Source organism: Ammospiza nelsoni, chromosome 4 (assembly GCF_027579445.1).
Source record: "Ammospiza nelsoni isolate bAmmNel1 chromosome 4, bAmmNel1.pri, whole genome shotgun sequence".
NCBI classification, from domain to species: Eukaryota; Metazoa; Chordata; class Aves; order Passeriformes; family Passerellidae; genus Ammospiza; species Ammospiza nelsoni.
In genome coordinates this window covers 75,711,940-75,728,568 of record NC_080636.1, presented here as the reverse complement: position 1 = coordinate 75,728,568, position 16,629 = coordinate 75,711,940, and positions in this window count along the sequence as shown.

Sequence of the window (16,629 nt, the reverse complement as noted above, 5' to 3'; positions counted from 1 at the left end):
TGCTTCTCACACACCCTTGTCTCCATCTTCCTTTTCCCTTACCTGTCAGCTTTGAGAATCCCACTTCTCAGAATATTATCCCACTTCTCAGAATATTATCCTACCTTTTTTATTGCAATTACCCTGCAGGTCAGCCACAGGCTCCTTGTCCTCCACTCAGAAGCATAGCATGGTATAAGCAACCTCTTCTGGAGAAAGAAAAAAAGAGAAGATCACAGCAGCACAAAGACATAGATGAGATGTTCTGTGCACATCTAAGAGGAGCATGACTTCCAGCTGCAGCAAGACAGCATTTTATTTTGCATCTCTAGATTACATTAGTGCATCTTGCACTGCAGAGGCAGTGCTAGCAGGTTGCTCATTCTTTGTGCAAACTGCAGACACCCACCAGGCACAGAGCTCCTGCAAGACCTCTTCCCCTTTGATCCCCACCCCAAATGGTGTGCTACAGCATAGCTCTGTAAACATCATCAGTCAAATCAGCACTTTTTCTGTCCAATTAATATAATTTTCTTTTTTTCATACTCTATTTTAAAAATAGATGAAATATATATGCTTACATATTTATTTATTTATTTATTTATTTACCAAAGTAGTTTTTATTAATGAATTCTTTATGTCTTACAACTCTTCTGGAGCTGGTAATTTGCCAGAAATATTATAATGGAAATATGCCATGAAATGCTTTAAAACCAATTTATAATTAGTTTTTTGTCTTTGCACACAGTCATACAAAGACTTTAAGTGTGCCAGTTGTTTGAACCAAGTTCCTTTAATCTTTTCATCTGTACCAGAACCAAATCTGCACCCAATCTGAGCTGCACCAATAGCTGTGACTGCTTAGGTAAGTCATATAGTATCGTCTTCTCCAGTGAAAAAGCACTTCTCTGTGGAAGGGAGACATAAATCTCCCCAGAGAGTGAATTTCAAACCTCTGGGCTGCTGGACCACCACAATGCTTGCTAAAAGCAGACATGAAGTAAAGAGCCTGCATTTAGGAATGGCACAGATGGCTGAGACAATTCCTTCTCCCCTCCCGCTCAGCTCACTCCAGGTATTGTTCAGCCTTGGACACACTGACAGTCTCGGGGAACTTGTCCTGTCTGATCTGGGCTGGCAAAGCTGTTCTGGGCTCTGGTCCCTCAGCAGGACCCCCTGGAGCAGAGGGAGCTGCAGGTGAGGTTTCTGTAGGACACAGCCCCTCTTTCTCAGCCAGCAACCAGCCTGCCTGGCAGGGGAATCTCAGCACGGTGGGATGGTTTTCCCTTCCTGGTGGAAGGTGGACAGTTTCTCTGTCAGAAGCACTACACTGCAGCCAGTTCACTTTTAATATTATTTGTGTGCACATGTTCAGTAGGTCCTTGTGAATGCCACAGTGAGACTGTGATAGAAAGTACGTATAAACCAAAATACGCAAAATAAGTAATTTTTCATAATTCAATATGACATCCTTCCTTTAATTTAAACCTAATCAGGGAATAAGAAACTAAAACCAGCTGTAAGCATTCACATTACATCTCTCCAGGGAAATGTACATAAAGTTAGGATTTGTTTTCACCCAATGGAAATTTCGCGATTTCACACAGCCACTCTTTTTGTTTAAGCTGCTTCTTTATTACATTTTCCATAACAGAATTTACAGCCTCCACAAAATAAAAAGCAATTCTATGGCATTTTCCTTGCCTTACCTTCTCCTGCTCAAAACATGAGAAGATTAAACACATAAGTGTTTCTAGTAATCTGGCTATCTCAGCCATAAATTCAACAGGCAGGAAAGATTTTTTTTATCGGTAAGATGTGCCTGGAAACTCTGCATGGCCCAGCGTGGTACACACATTTCTTCTTTTTTTCTTTTTTTTTTACAATTCTTAAGGTAAATAAGCTTTTAGGAAACCACATCCAAGGGTGTTTTAAAGCTCTCTTCTCCCACCTACACCAATCTTGGCCAGCAGTGCAGAATTAAAACCCGTGGTGAGCTCAGAAACGAACACTCCCAAAACTTAAAATGTTCCACGGAGCAATCCAGTAGGGAGAGCAGGAGGGAATGCCAGCCCTGCCAGCACAAAAGCACACAGCCCCAGACCGTGGCCATTCCACAATTGCTCAGCTGTTGAAGGCAGCAGGGAGGGGCCAGGCTGCAGCGTGGGACAAGCAGAAGCCTGTATCCATCCAGCGGGAAGCAATAATCTGATTACAGCCCTCAGTCCCTCTGGAAGCTGGTCCCTACGGAAGCTTTAGGAAAAGTGCTCTGCTGTTGAAGCTTGCTCAGAGAAAGTACACAGTATTTGGGAACAGCGATGCCTCATGAGTCCAAAGTTAATGCTGGCAACAGCCTCTTAATCTGTGCTTCATAATCAGGCAGAGTGAAAGGCTGACCCAAGGCAAAGTTTAATGATCCAGGCTGGCAATTGGAGCTATTGGTAACAATTAGTTTTTCTGCAAATGCGCTTTCCATGGTGGGAAGTGTAACTATTAAATTTCCAGACATTTTTAACTACATTTTTAAAAATGTGACATTATCATCTATAAATGCTGAATGAGACCATTCCCTGAAGTTAAATGCAGGAGTAGTGGCAAGACCTTGCAGAGAAAAACAGCAGATGCAGTTGTGACATTTGGCTATGATCACAGAAATCACAGTGTTTTCTTCTTCACATATGGGAGGAACTTAGGGGAAAAAATTTCCCTCACGACAAAAGGCTTTGAACATGACATTGTAGAGGAGGGAAATCACAATGTAACAAACTGGCATTGCCTGAGAGCCTGTTGCCAGGAGTGGTGCTGTCCAGGTTTAGCAGAGGACAGACACAGGTCTTGCCAGACTAATCCCCCAAGGCAGGTACCTGCTGAAGTTAAAATGAGCACAGAAACAGGGCCCATGTGCTGTGTTTGAGAGCCCAGGGCGCGACTTTGGTGCGAGGCAGGGGGAATTTTGCAGCCACCGATTTCCAGGGGAGCATCAGGCACGGCTGGATGCTCCTCCCCACGCCCGGAGGCGCTGCCTCTTCAGGGTTGCAGCCAGATTACACCAAGGCTTTGAATTTCTGACACACTCAGGGGACAGAGTGAGGAATGAAGGTGTCCCTCGCACTCGGCAGGACTAACAGCACCCCGCTGCCCCATGTCAGTGTGGTGAAATCCCCCTGGAGGTCACTGGAGCAGCACCGTGCACCTCTTACTGTACACCTGCAACAGTAATGCTGGAACTGAAGTGTTGACGTGCTTTTCACTAGGACAAAAAAGTGCTTGTTGTTGGAGTACAAGACAGTTGTGGGAGGAAGTGGGAATTAGGCAGTAGAAGGAAAACAAGAGAAAGACACCAGCTAGGAAAGGCCTGGCTTTGCCCTGTGTATAACAATTGCCCAGAGAGTATTTCAGGTTTTATACACATGCATCATAAAACCGGTGAATTTTTCTTCTGTGTTTGTGGAACCTCCTTTTGTCTTTTTTTTTTTCCAGCAGCAATTACATAGTTAATTCTAAAGGAAAATGAAAAGGAAAGAGAAATGGAGAAATATGAAAAGTAGACACTCTAAAGCATATTTTCCAAGATCATTAATATATGCCTGGAGTATACAGAATAGCAAATTTGGACTGGAGGCAAGAATTCATGGCCTCCTAAAATACAAATTATCATGTCTTAAAGATGTAGTCTAGAAGAGTTAGATTTCTAGTTAGAAAAGACAAAAACATTTAAAAAATTCAGATAGCACAAATGCATTTTAGGTATGGTAGTGCATAAGCTGAAAAATACTTCTGACCTATATAATAAAATTAAATTATTGCTAAATTAATTTGGAACCTATCTAGGCTGCAGAATTGTTCTTAAGAAAAATATATACACTTGTACATATATATATATATATAATAGGCATAATCCTGTGTATGATACACAAACATTTATAAGACTTTGTCAACCACTACTGATAAGGTAGCTTCTCTCAAAAATCCTAATATGCATGTACCCCATGTAGTTCGAATCAGGACAAGTAAATCAAATACTATTCATGAACAAACACAGGTACATGCAATTCTTAAAACTAGTTTTATCTATTATTCGGACATTCCCTCTTGTGTGGGTGGTTGTTTTCTCTGTTTGTGTTTTCTCTTTTTTTCCTTTTTTTTTTTTTTTTTTTAAGCCTGGAAACTGCCACAAAGAAGTCTGGCAGCTATAACCTCCAGCTAACTACTAGCAAATGCTAACATGCTGTAAAGTGGAACGTTTATACAAGATCCATCTGGTGCATACAAGTAGGATTCCAAGATTTAAAGCCATTACATTGTGCATGTGCATTTACACCTTCACCAAAGTTGGCAAAAAGAGTAGATTTTACCCCATGACTCCAGTAGTAAAAGGAGTGGTGTGAAACATGTGCTGACCTACGCTCCTCCATCCAATTGTAGTTATTATATACTGCTCCTTGGCATGTTACATCCCAGGCTTCATGCCAGGAATAAATTAGTTCAGTCCTGAACTTGCCTATCAGAAATTAAATAGTACAAGAGTGAAACATGCCTATAAAGGATTAGAGTAGCTGAGTGTTTTCTTTTGATCAGTCTCACAGATTTAAAGAGGCACTCCACCGGGTCTGGTAAACCCAGCAATACTCCCATCAAAAGGACCTCTCAGTTGATTCTTTTTGCAATAACCGAGCAGTAAGGAGGGAAAAATGGCTTTGAGCTTTTTGCTATTCCTCGTGAAACTTAGACTTCCTCAGCCATATGCCTCAGTTTTTAGTCTTTTTTCAGCGGGTACATTCCCGTCCCCTCCGGCAGAATAGACCTGGGTTTGTCTGCAATATTTTGCGTTGTGTTTATAGAGGAGGTAGAAAAAAGAAATGTGAAGAAATTAAAACAAAGCATGCAGAGATCAATGACAAATCATTGATTTGACAAATCATTGACACTACCATCATGCTAAAAAGAGGAGGGGGGAAAGATTGAAGGGAAAGGGTACATTTACACTAGCAGAGAAATTCAGGCTCCCATCAGAAGCAAGCCCCGATGCTTAAGGCATTCGCTCGTGCCCTCTGCCGTCTGTCCCGGCGAATTCCAGCGCGGACTGACCGCCTCTCCCGCGGAAAGCCCAGGGCTGTCTGTGTTGGGTGGGTGGGTTCCTTGAGGAGCGGGTTGGGTTTGCCCGGCTGCGGGAGCGGCGCAGCGGAGCTCCCGCACGGCCTCCCCCGCACCGCCCCGCACCGCCTGTCCCGCACGGCCTCCCCCGCACCGCCCCGCTCCCGCACCGCCCCTCACTTCCCCCGCACCGCCCCGCACCGCCTGTCCCGCACGGCCTCCCCCGCACCGCCCCTGCACCGCCTGTCCCGCACGGCCAGCCCCGCACCGCCCTGCACCGCCTGTCCCGCACGGGCAGCCCCGCACCGCCCCTGCACCGCCTGTCCCGCACGGCCTCCCCCGCACCGCCCCTGCACCGCCTGTCCCGCACGGGCAGCCCCGCACCGCTCCCGCACCGCCTGTCCCGCACGGCCTCCCCCGCACCGCCCCGCTCCCGCACCGCCCCTCACTTCCCCCGCACCGCTCCCGCACCGCCAGCCCCGCACCGCCGCTCCCGCCCCGCTCCCGCACCGCTCCTGCATCGCCTGTCCCGGCCCGCACCGCTCCCGCACTGCCGGCCCCGAGCCCGCTCCACTCCGCGCCCGCCTCGGCCGGACACGCCGACACCAGGTGGCACCAAATAACAAGTTTCAGCACCGTGCACTGGTTTAGCTTGTTCTGTTTCATGGTTTTGTTGGTTTTTTGTTTTGTTTTGGTTTTTTTTTTTTTTTCCCCTAAATTGGTGGAAAGGTCCCGCAGAAATGTGTGATAGCGTAAAAAAATAGGCAAAAAAAAAAAAATCCAAAGAGACAAACAAAACCCCCCAACCAAACAGGCAAACCCAACCAAACAGCTTTGTTTGTTTGCCCTAACAAACCTCAGAAATAATCAGCGGTGAGCTCACCAGGAGCAATGCCTTCCTCTAAGTGCTGACTGGGGAGGGATGGAGGGGCAGACAGGCAGACAGGCACAGACAGCACATGCTAAAAAGAGGGGGGGAAAGGTTGAGGGGAAAGAGTACATTTACACTAGCAGAGAAATTCAGGTTCCCGTCAGAAGCAAGCCCTGATGCTTAAGGCATTCGCTCGTGCCCTCTGCCGTCTGTCCCGGCTTTACCTGCCTGTGCAGATGCTCATTCCAGGACATGGAATGATAGTTACAGCAGTAACTATCTCAGCAGCTCACAAAAACCCACATATTCCTCCTGACTATCTGCTACAACGTCACCAGATTCCTGAGTGGAGCTCTCCTTGCCACCACCGTTTGATAACACTGCTCAATCAGATCTTACCATGCCAAAGAGAGCAAGGCCAGTGTTTTGGGGAAGGAGAAATCCTGCTTTTGGGGCATGGAATTGCACATGGGACATGCTGGACAGCCAGCAGACGTGATTTGTACCTGTGCTTTGGCCACCTGGACAGTTCATTCTTTGCAAAGCTGAAGTGCATAACTTTACATGCAGGGCACAAAAATGGGTCATGCTCTCAAAAAAGGGTGCTGCTTTCTCCCTGCAGGATATTGCTCAGAAGACCAATGGCACAGGAGGATGAAGTGGCTGGTTTGCTTCTTCACAGAATCATAGAATAAGCTGACTTGGAAAGGACCCACCAGGATCATTGAAGTCCAACTCCTGGCCCTGCACAGGACAGTCCCAAGAGTCACACCATGTGCCTGAGAGCATTGTTGAAACACTTCTTGAGCTCTGTCAGGCCTGGTGCTGTGACCACTATCCTGGGGAGCCTGTTCCAGTGCCCAACCACCTCTGGATGAAGAACCTTTCCTTAATATCCAACCTAAACCTCCCTGACACAGCTTCATGCTGTTCCCTCAGATCCTACTGATGGCCACCAGAAAGCAGATATTGCTGCTTGCCCCTCCACCTCTCCTCTTGAGAAAGTTTTAGACCCATTTTCCCAACATTTTCATAATAAACTGTAATTTTAGAAGCACTGTAACTGTGCCTGATATGAAGGCATTGCACCGTGGGTGTTTCACAGAACCATGAAACTATTGAAGGGGACTTTTGGAAGCCACAGACTGCATTTGTCTAGCTGAAAGAAGGGTTAACTTAAGCTAGACCAGGCAGTTCAATGTCTTCTGCTATGAAGTTTTAGAAACCTCTCAGGTGGAAATCCCACAGCACCTCTGCTTTTTTCAATCAATATAATGAATAATGCTATTCTGGTTGGACTCTGTGTGTGTGTGTGTGTGTGCACAAGAAAAGCACACTCAAAGACCACCATGTTGGCTGTTGAAAAGTCACAGTACTGCTGCAGGTGTACTAATGGCAAGGAAAACCTGATTACACAAGGTTAATAAAATTATTTTAATTATTGTCTTTTACATGTGCAGGTGTTCCATCTGATATGAATGATTTAATTTCATTTCCTTTGCAGGATGCAAAGGGGAGCGATCAGAATTTAAATATTCACAAATTCCATAGGACAGAGGCTTCTCATAAACTCATAAGCAGAGACTTAACCAGTTTCTTACAGAAAAAAAAAAAAAATTAAGGTGTTATTAGAGACTGTCCAACAGATGAAGCTTGGATATCCCAGCTGAGGGTTGCTCTCCCTCAGAATGAAAACACAGCCTGTCTTTAGCAGCTCTCAGAGGATTCACATCCCCATTGCCTCAGGGCAGAGCAACAGGGAGGGCTGGGCTGTGGGAGGCAGCATAAAATAGACATTATCTCTAAAATATGGATGTTTGTACTATACACACACTCTGTATGGCCACTGTGCTATCAGACTAACCCTATGGACAGATTCACATTTATCCTGATGTAAGTTCTCCAGGCAATGGAAAGTCTGGGGTGTGATCAGCACTGTCAGAACAAGCAAAGAACCAGCACAAAGTCACACATGAGCCACCTGTCTGATCAGTGAAAAAGGTTGTGTTCAAGTCAGGCTTTAACTAATAAAAACAGCTTTAAAGGAGAGTTAGTTCTGAATGAAGTCAAACAGCCTGTTTAAAAATGTCATTAACGAAAGCTAGTTCTAGATTTTAATACTTACCTGCATTTGAAGATGAAGTTGTTCAAAGCTGATTATACAAACCTCATTCACTGCCTTCTCATGTAGTGATGAGGTACAATTTCTGCAATCTGCTTCTTGTGATGCCTCTTTTTCCTTTCTTATTTGCACTGCTGGGGTACAATTTAAATCACAGCTATCAGAATCTCTGCAAACTAGATGTCTTCAGGCCATCAACTAGACCATGAACTTTAATTTATTTTTTTAATCTTAATGAATAATCAGGTAGGATTACTTTTAATTTTAATTTTGTTTTCTTAAGTGGCAGAACTGTCATCCTTCCCAAATTCAGTACCATTAGGGGTTCTCTCTCTCCACCACTGAACAGACAAAGTGCCCTGCTGTAAATTCCTCCCTTTAAGCAGAGGTTCAGGAAGGATGGAAGGAGTGATGCAATTCTGCAGTCTTCAGGCTTAATACCTGCAGGTCAGGATCACTGTTCAGGGTGATGGTGATGGGTATAAGAAATTGAACACCAGCTTCACTAAATGGTAACTTTTTCTCCTGTGGCAGTTGCATTTTTCTACAGCGGCCATTAATATCTAAAGCAAATAATTATTTAGGTTATGTTTTTACTTTTCACAGGGTGAAAAAGTTTAAAGAATCTCTTTTCCTTACTAGCCCAATCTCCCACTTTCCTACTCTGAAATTGTTTGGCTCTCCAACAAACAAATTCTGCTCTCCCTCCATCCACACATAGTTCCATAAAAGACAAATTAAAATAATTTAACATTGCTTACATGAGGAAAAGGTGGCAAGATTGCACACCAATCACACAGTATGGAGAACTGGGGATCAGATTCCTCTGATAAAAGATCAAGGGCGTATTTCTACAAAGCCTGAATGAAAAGTTCAAGCAAATCAAATAAAGAACTTTTCTCAGAGAGCTATTTGCATGAACATGACAAGACCATGTTCTTGTGTATTACGTGAACTTAGACACTTTCAATGACAATGATACTGTGTTTGCCTCCTGGAATCAAAACATTACTTTATATTCTACAGAAACTTGCTATAACTTATCACTTTTCTTTGTAAACAAACCCAACTAATTTTCAAGAGATGTTTAATAACATGCACAAAACTAGCTCTGAGAGCCCTGAAAACCCTAGTATATTTAATCCATAAGATCTCACATGATGGACATAGACTTTATACCTTCCTGAACTCTATAGTCTTTCTTTACATTTTAATCTTGTGCAGGAACACCTCCTCCATCATCAGGCAACTGTATTACACGTTACACTTTATTCTTTATTCACAACCCCTTTTTGTTAGAAATCTCATTTCTTCAGGAAAGCCATCAAGGAAGGAAGTTCCTCAGCATTCTGACTGCCCCTTTCACACATGTCTTACATACTTTTAACAATGCTAACAGACCAAGGGCATCAGTTCCAGGGAGCTGGTGTGGGGTAGCATTGTCCCTCTCCTCCATTAGCCACCCCAAGCAGAACCAAGCCTTGGGGTTTAAATTTAAGACAGCCACTGAGCAGCCAGTGCCAAAACAACCCTATAAATGACATGTAACCTCTTCAAAGCATAAACTGTGAAAATAAAAGCCCAAAGGAATAAGTGACTTTTTAGAAAAATCATTACCCACCTAGTGATTAAGCTTTACCAGCTAGAGATAAGTGGTGGTCACTCCAAGGCTGATTTATTCCTCTCAGAATCCACCTTTGGTATGCTCTGTGCTGTTAACAGCATTCATAATTTTACATTTTAAATGCCTTGGGCGTCTGGGTGGTGTTGTCTGAGCTTTACATGTGATAGGACAGTGATAGAACTGGAATAGCAAATAAAGATAAGAAAAATTAGTAAATCAGCTATGCTTAGGTTTGTTTTCCACATTCAATTAGACTCATCAACAAGTCATATGAAATCAGAAATGAATCCTTATCCAACAGGAGAACTTATGAAGTCATTAATTAGGTTAGATATAACATGTAGAATTTAAGCAAAGAAAAGAGCATTGCAGTAAACACTTCAGGAGTATTCAAACCATAAGACTTCACACTTTTCATGAAATCCAGCTTTATAGAATACAATTAACAACAAATTACTTTCTTACTGGATAACTAAAAGCCCTCTAGAACTGGCAGAATGAGAGCTAGGATTTATGTAAACCTTTCTATGTTTATTAAGTTGGTGAGAAAGCAAACCCAAGAAATTTAATGCAAAGAGCCTTCAATCATGAATTTCTCATGATGACTTTATAAACACTGAATATTCAGCACCTAGAAGTCAATTTGCTGCTTTGAATGCCAATTATTTCCAGGTTTGCCAAACTGTACAAGCTCTTTTAGTGACAGTTTATATTTCAGGGTACAAAACCAGTCCCTTTTGTGCATGCTAATGTGCTGGTACTGACAAAAGCAATCTGGTAACGCTGACTCTGAATTACACAAGTTCAGCAGTGAGGAACAGCATTGACAAGAGGGGTTAAAAGGAAGTACGACTCAAATAATCATTTTCACTTTAGTTGTGAATCCCAGGGAGACATTCCCATTACAGCACAACAAACCCAACAAAAATATGTAGGAAACAGGGACTGGGTAACCTTTTGAACTGTTTTAACCGGCCCTCTCCCTAATGAGCATGCCTCAAGAAATGTGAAGAATTCTCATGCTTGGGTTGTCACCCTGTGGACAGAAAGACTTCTCTGCAATTCTTTTTACTATTAAAATAGAAAACATAAACCAAAAAGAGCCACAAAATGTTAATCATCTAGTGGGAAATCTACTGCAAATGTATGTCATACAGACTATTACATTTTTATGCTAAGATACATGCACAAAAGCCAGATGAAACTGTTTCTATAGTTTACTCCTATAGAGGTGTCTGGCAAATCTGACGATGAAATATTTTAAGGAGAAAGGCAATAAGCTCTTGGATGACCCTGCTTGGCAGGAAAGTTGGGCCAGATGAGCCACTATGGTCCCTTTCACCCTTACCCATTCTGTAACCCTCTGTAGGAAGTCCTGATTAATTTGGTGGTGAATGGGCTTAAGGGGATATATAGAAAATATTAATTTTATATAAACATTTACATAAATACACACATGTCAAATTATGTTTTTTATTGTCCATGTGTTGTGTATATCTTAAGCTTAATAAAAGCCAAGGTTGCAGAAGACAATAGTAAATAGTTTACTTGCTTTTGCTTTATGTAAAGCTGTCCTTTTTCTTGGGCAACTTATTGTCAAAACAGGCTGAACTCTACTAGTTCTGTATTGAAGAGTTGAATAATGTTCACCCAGCACTCTACTGTAAGGTCTTGCTAACACAATCAAGAGGCAGTGCAAAGATTATAAAGCAATAATTCAGTTTTAGATATTCTGAACATGATGCTTTAAATCTCTCTTGAAGCAGGGAGAGTCCGGAAAGCATTTTTGACAATGCTTTGGATTAAATTTTCAGTCATTCCAGCAACCAAGGAAGACTGCATAAGAAGCAGCTGAGGACCTGTGTGTACACATATGTTATATACTACATAAAAGATATCTTGTGAAGATGCATATTATTTTCAAACCTTGTAAAACAGAGATCTACTGTAAGATGATGTACAAAATTAAATGCAAAGTTAAAAGCTCTGCAAACTGTCTACAGTGATAACAAGAAACATGCGACAATGAAGTAGTCACCCAAGTACTTTTGAAGGAAGTATCAAGACCACTGCTCATGGAAACCAAAATATACTTTATTGACTTAAGTATCACCAAAAGAAGCATATAAATACATCATTGTATGACTTGTTTTCCTATTGAATTACCATATATAAATATTGAAAAATAAACTTATATCAGAAGAGTAATACACTTAACCGTAGTGACCAAGGGGAACAATGTAAAAAGTATTGATTGCAAGTTCTACACTCCAGCAAGAGAATAATTGTCATCCCTGTTCAGCTTCTGCTCAGAAATAAAGATTGATTAGATGAAATTAATTTTTCCACAAATAACATTCTTTGTGGACTTTTCTGTATTATGATGATGGTAAACTACACAGTAAGTGATCTCCTTTAGCAGTTAAAGCTGACTAAAAATCAGCTGCACTGACATATGTTACAAATAAGGCCCTGTTATTTTTCTCTGTTGAGTGTCAAGCCTAATATCATTCAAAAAAAGGTTTCAGCTGTGATTTACAGTTTTGTTACCCAAAAGTCTAGGACCACTCTTTCTCAATGCAATTTGTAGCTTGTACATATAAGACACTGAAGTTTTGTTTTGAATAGAATAAAAGTCTGAAATTAAAAGTGATTTCAGCAAAATTCCTCTTCATTCATTACATTAAAGAATAAAGGCAGTATTTATTTCACCTAGGGCCCTCAGTATACTTAACCCAGCCCTTCCAGCAGCAAAGCACTCTGTCTCTCTTCTCATGGAGAATGAGAAGTGCTCCTTCTGTGGAGATGCTCCTCCGTTGATTTCCATCCTCTGATAGAGCCACGTCTGCCTGAGAGCCAAAGGCTTATCTTTCTAAAATATGTTTCAAAGAGCTGCAGAATGCAGTGTCAGCCAGCAGCAGTAGTGCTTGGGTGAAACCTCCAAATTCCTTGTGGGGGGCTTCATTTGGGGTACACACATAGGTGTAATGAACAAGTCTCTACAGACTTCATCTCATGAACTATGAAACACCAGAGACACCATTAGCTCTATCAACACCAGTGGACTTGCTAGCTATTCTGTATTATCCCCAAGCTGGTAGCATTTGCTATCATTAGCTGTAGGATTCATAAAGACCTGAAAAAAAAAAATACCTGCAGCTCTGCTCAGGAGCTACAGCCCTTTACAGGTACAAAACCTTTGTAAATAAATTTGAAGCTACCAAGGGACCATGCAATTGAAGCTAAGGGTAATAATTCCTTGGATGAAAGAGTCCAGAGGGACAATTTTGCAAAAATAAGGCAAATACTCAAGAATTGTAACTATTACTCTATGTTAGTTATTAGACAAACAAGTCCTTTTCCTGTCAATAAAGATCTAAAATGAGCTCATTATTACCTATCAACAAATGAAGAGGTTCTATTGAGATTCAAAGGCAGAAGACCTTTCAGCTTTTATACCCCAAAACTATTCCTGGCAGGTAAGGCAGGTGGAAGAACATCACTGTGAGATGAACTGTGACTAAGTCTAAGAGTCATTCAGCTTTTATCACAGCATCTGCAGTTTTCAGAAAGATTTTGGAAAAAAACCCTCATCAGAGGCTCCTAAGGAAACTAAATTTTCTATTAATACTTAATGTTCAGAAATTAATGATGGCATACACAATCACTTGCCACAACACAGGGAAGTTGCTGCTCTTCCAGGGCATCTGGGCTGTGACCTGACAAAAAGTGATAGGGACAAATAGGGAGTTTGCAAACAAAAGATTTGCTTTGTAAAACCACAGTTACACAAGCTCACTCAAGATGGTGCACTCGGTACAGGTGATTACAGCTCAGAGCCTATGCTGCACTGCTAGCTGATTTTCATTGGAGTGAGGAGCTGAAATCACAGAGCAGATGAGGTTCAGAGAGACCTCTGGAGACCAAGCAGTCCAACATTCCTGCGGGCAGGGTCAGCTACAGCAGCTTGGTCTTAGCCTGAATTCAGCTGAGGTTTATATCTCTGAGGAGATCTCCACAGTCTCTGTGGTCACTGTTTTATCCTCCTCACAGATAAAAAAGTTCTTTAGATTTTGAGGTGGAATCCCCTGTGATCAAGCTGGTGTCCATTGCCTTTTGTCCTGTCACTGAGCACCACTAAGGAAAGTCTGGCTCCTTTTTTGCCCAATCCACATCAGGTATTTTTAGATGGAGAGATACACACCAGATCCTTTCTCCAGGCTGAAGACTCCCAGCTCTACCACAGGCTTTGTACAATAGATGCTCCAGTCCCTCAATCACCTTTGTGGCCCTTCACTGGTTTCCCTCCAGTTCATCCACATTCCTTTCACACTAGCTCACTCAGATCTGGACTCAGCACTCAGCGTGTGTCTGACCAGTGAAGAGGAGAAGGATCACCACCCCAGCTTGCTGACAGCACTCCTCCTCTTGCCAGGGTACTGTTGGCTTTCTTTTCTGCAAGGGTCCACTGCTGGCTCATCCATGCAGGCATGGATTTCTAGACATCACACGAACAATATCTGTGATGGCTGGGCATAGTCTCTCAATTAAAAATCATTTTTCAATAACACATTCAGACTCATTTGCCAGCTTGAGACACCAAACTTTCTATATACACGCTTAAAACATTGACTCATTTGGCCTGTCTGAAATTAATGCTTCATTACATCAGCAGGTTCTGAGTATACTGCATCCTCTTTGCCTTCAGAGAAAAAACCAGCAACAGCCTGAGCATGCCAAGAGGCCATTGATCTGAGGAAATACACTAAAAATGCCTTTGATAGCCCAGTACTTTGGGTTTCCATTTTAACCAAGCACAGATTGCAACCTGCAGAAAAAAAGTTGTGAAAACTGACAGTAAAACCAGTAAGCCAAAAATCAGAAAGAGAGAGAGGAAACAAAGGGGTTTTGCAGAAAACAGCAGCTGGAAGTAATGCAGTGCCCAAAAACAAAGGCATGAAATAGAAGAAATGCTGGATGAACAAGAAGTACAGAACAAACAATGAAGGTGTTCCAGAAAACTCAGGTGAATCCCCCAAGCTAATGCAAGTACAAGGTATAAAACAAATTATCAGATGCAAGAATTGCAAAGGCAATTGTAGAGTATTTAACAGCACACTTTCTTTAAAATAAAAGAAAAAAACAAGTGAACAAATGAAAAAAATTACACAAAATAAAAGCGCAAGAACAGCTTCCAATTACTTTTTCTGACCGATATAATAAAATTTGAGTCATGAAAAATGTGACATGAGGGGTGTAACGTGAGATACATTCGTTTTACACTTATGTATATTTGCAAAATGAACACATAAGACTTTTATCTTTTCTTAACAGCCCATTGTGCTGATGATAAAATCCCAGGTCCCTAACCCGCTGTGGTCTGTAACAAATGGTGACAGCAGTTAATATCTTAGCTCTGCTGGCACTGTCATTACCACTGGCATTATGTCTCCATTTATGCATCCCTACAATACATATATTCCTTTATAATCTTCAAGTACAGTTTTAGACTGCATCATCTGCCAAAATCAGGTTCTGGGGCTCCTTACAGATCTCCTCATATGAGCTCTATGTATGAATGAGCCAATTAACTCAAAGGTAAAGTGGTATCTTTTAAGGAGATTTACTGTGAGTGGAGATGCACTGCTATTTCTCACTGTCAGCCTGAAAAGAGCTTAGTGTTGGTATCAAGGATACAAATAAGATGCAAAGTGGTTTTCATTGACAGCAAAAAGCTAAACCTGTGTGGTTCACGTTAAAAATGCAAAGCACATTTTAGAGTGCACTGAGTACTTAAAAATAAAAGAAAAAAAGGAGAAAAATATCATTTTCCCAGGGCATGTTACACAAACTTAGTCTAGAATAATGCTACATGTCAGAGACAGCCATGCTTTTGCAGCTGAATTTTAATGCTGCCTTTTCTTTCTTCTGTCTCACCCTACCAGGGGCCATTCTCCTTTGAAAACTACTTCTCTCTTACAGATTGCTGCTGCTACCTTGTCACACCCCCTCCTGCCTCCATCTGCCACTGCCTCCTCATGGGCCATCACTTCTCACTGACTTCAGCCTGGGGAAGAGGAAAAAAAACCCCAAAGGAGCTCTGCTTTGCATCCTACCTCTAATAATGCCATAGCTCTCCAGACACAAACAGGGATACGTGTACATCTAAAAGATTGTCTCCAAATAAAATGAGTCAAACACAGCTCAGGATTTCTCTCTCTGCACAGATGAAGGAGGGTGAAAAAGCAAGATTTCCTTCTGGTTCTCCTGTAGATCCCAGATGCCATGGCAGGGAACAAAAAGGCTGCTGCAGTTTTCAATGGCCCTCTGTCAGAGCTGGCGCCCTGCCAGCCTGTGCCAGACACCGGCTGCTGAGCCCACCGGGATGTGGGGCTGGGCAGAAAGGCCCAAGGAAACTGAGAATGAAGAAAAGGCCTTCAGGGCTGGAGAGACAAGGAGTGAGACAGGCAGCAGAGAAACAGATATTCAGGGCAGTGGGTCAGGGGCAAAGAGGAGAAAGGGAAAGAAGGCAAGATCTGGAAGTACTGCTATGCACTTTCTCCCAGTGCAGGCTCCCCAGCCCTTCCAATCATTTCCCACACCCCACTTTTAACTCCTTAAAGAGCTGTTTTACAGCAGTCATAGTGACTTCCTTTTGGGTTGCATTTCACTGATGAAATTCCTCAAAACTTTCACTTCCTCCAGATCCCACTTTGCTTCTCAGTCTCTACTCCGTAGCAGCATCACAAGGGAGAAAACTTCCTCTCCTTCCTGGAAGTTTTCAGTGACTGAAAATATCATACATGGAACTATGGAGGAGAGCAAAAAAAAAAAAAAAAAATTACCAGCCAAACACCAACTTTGTTTGAACTGTCTTTTCTCAAAATGCAGCAAGACATCTCCTGAAGAAAACTATCCCTCACATACTCCAATTTACAG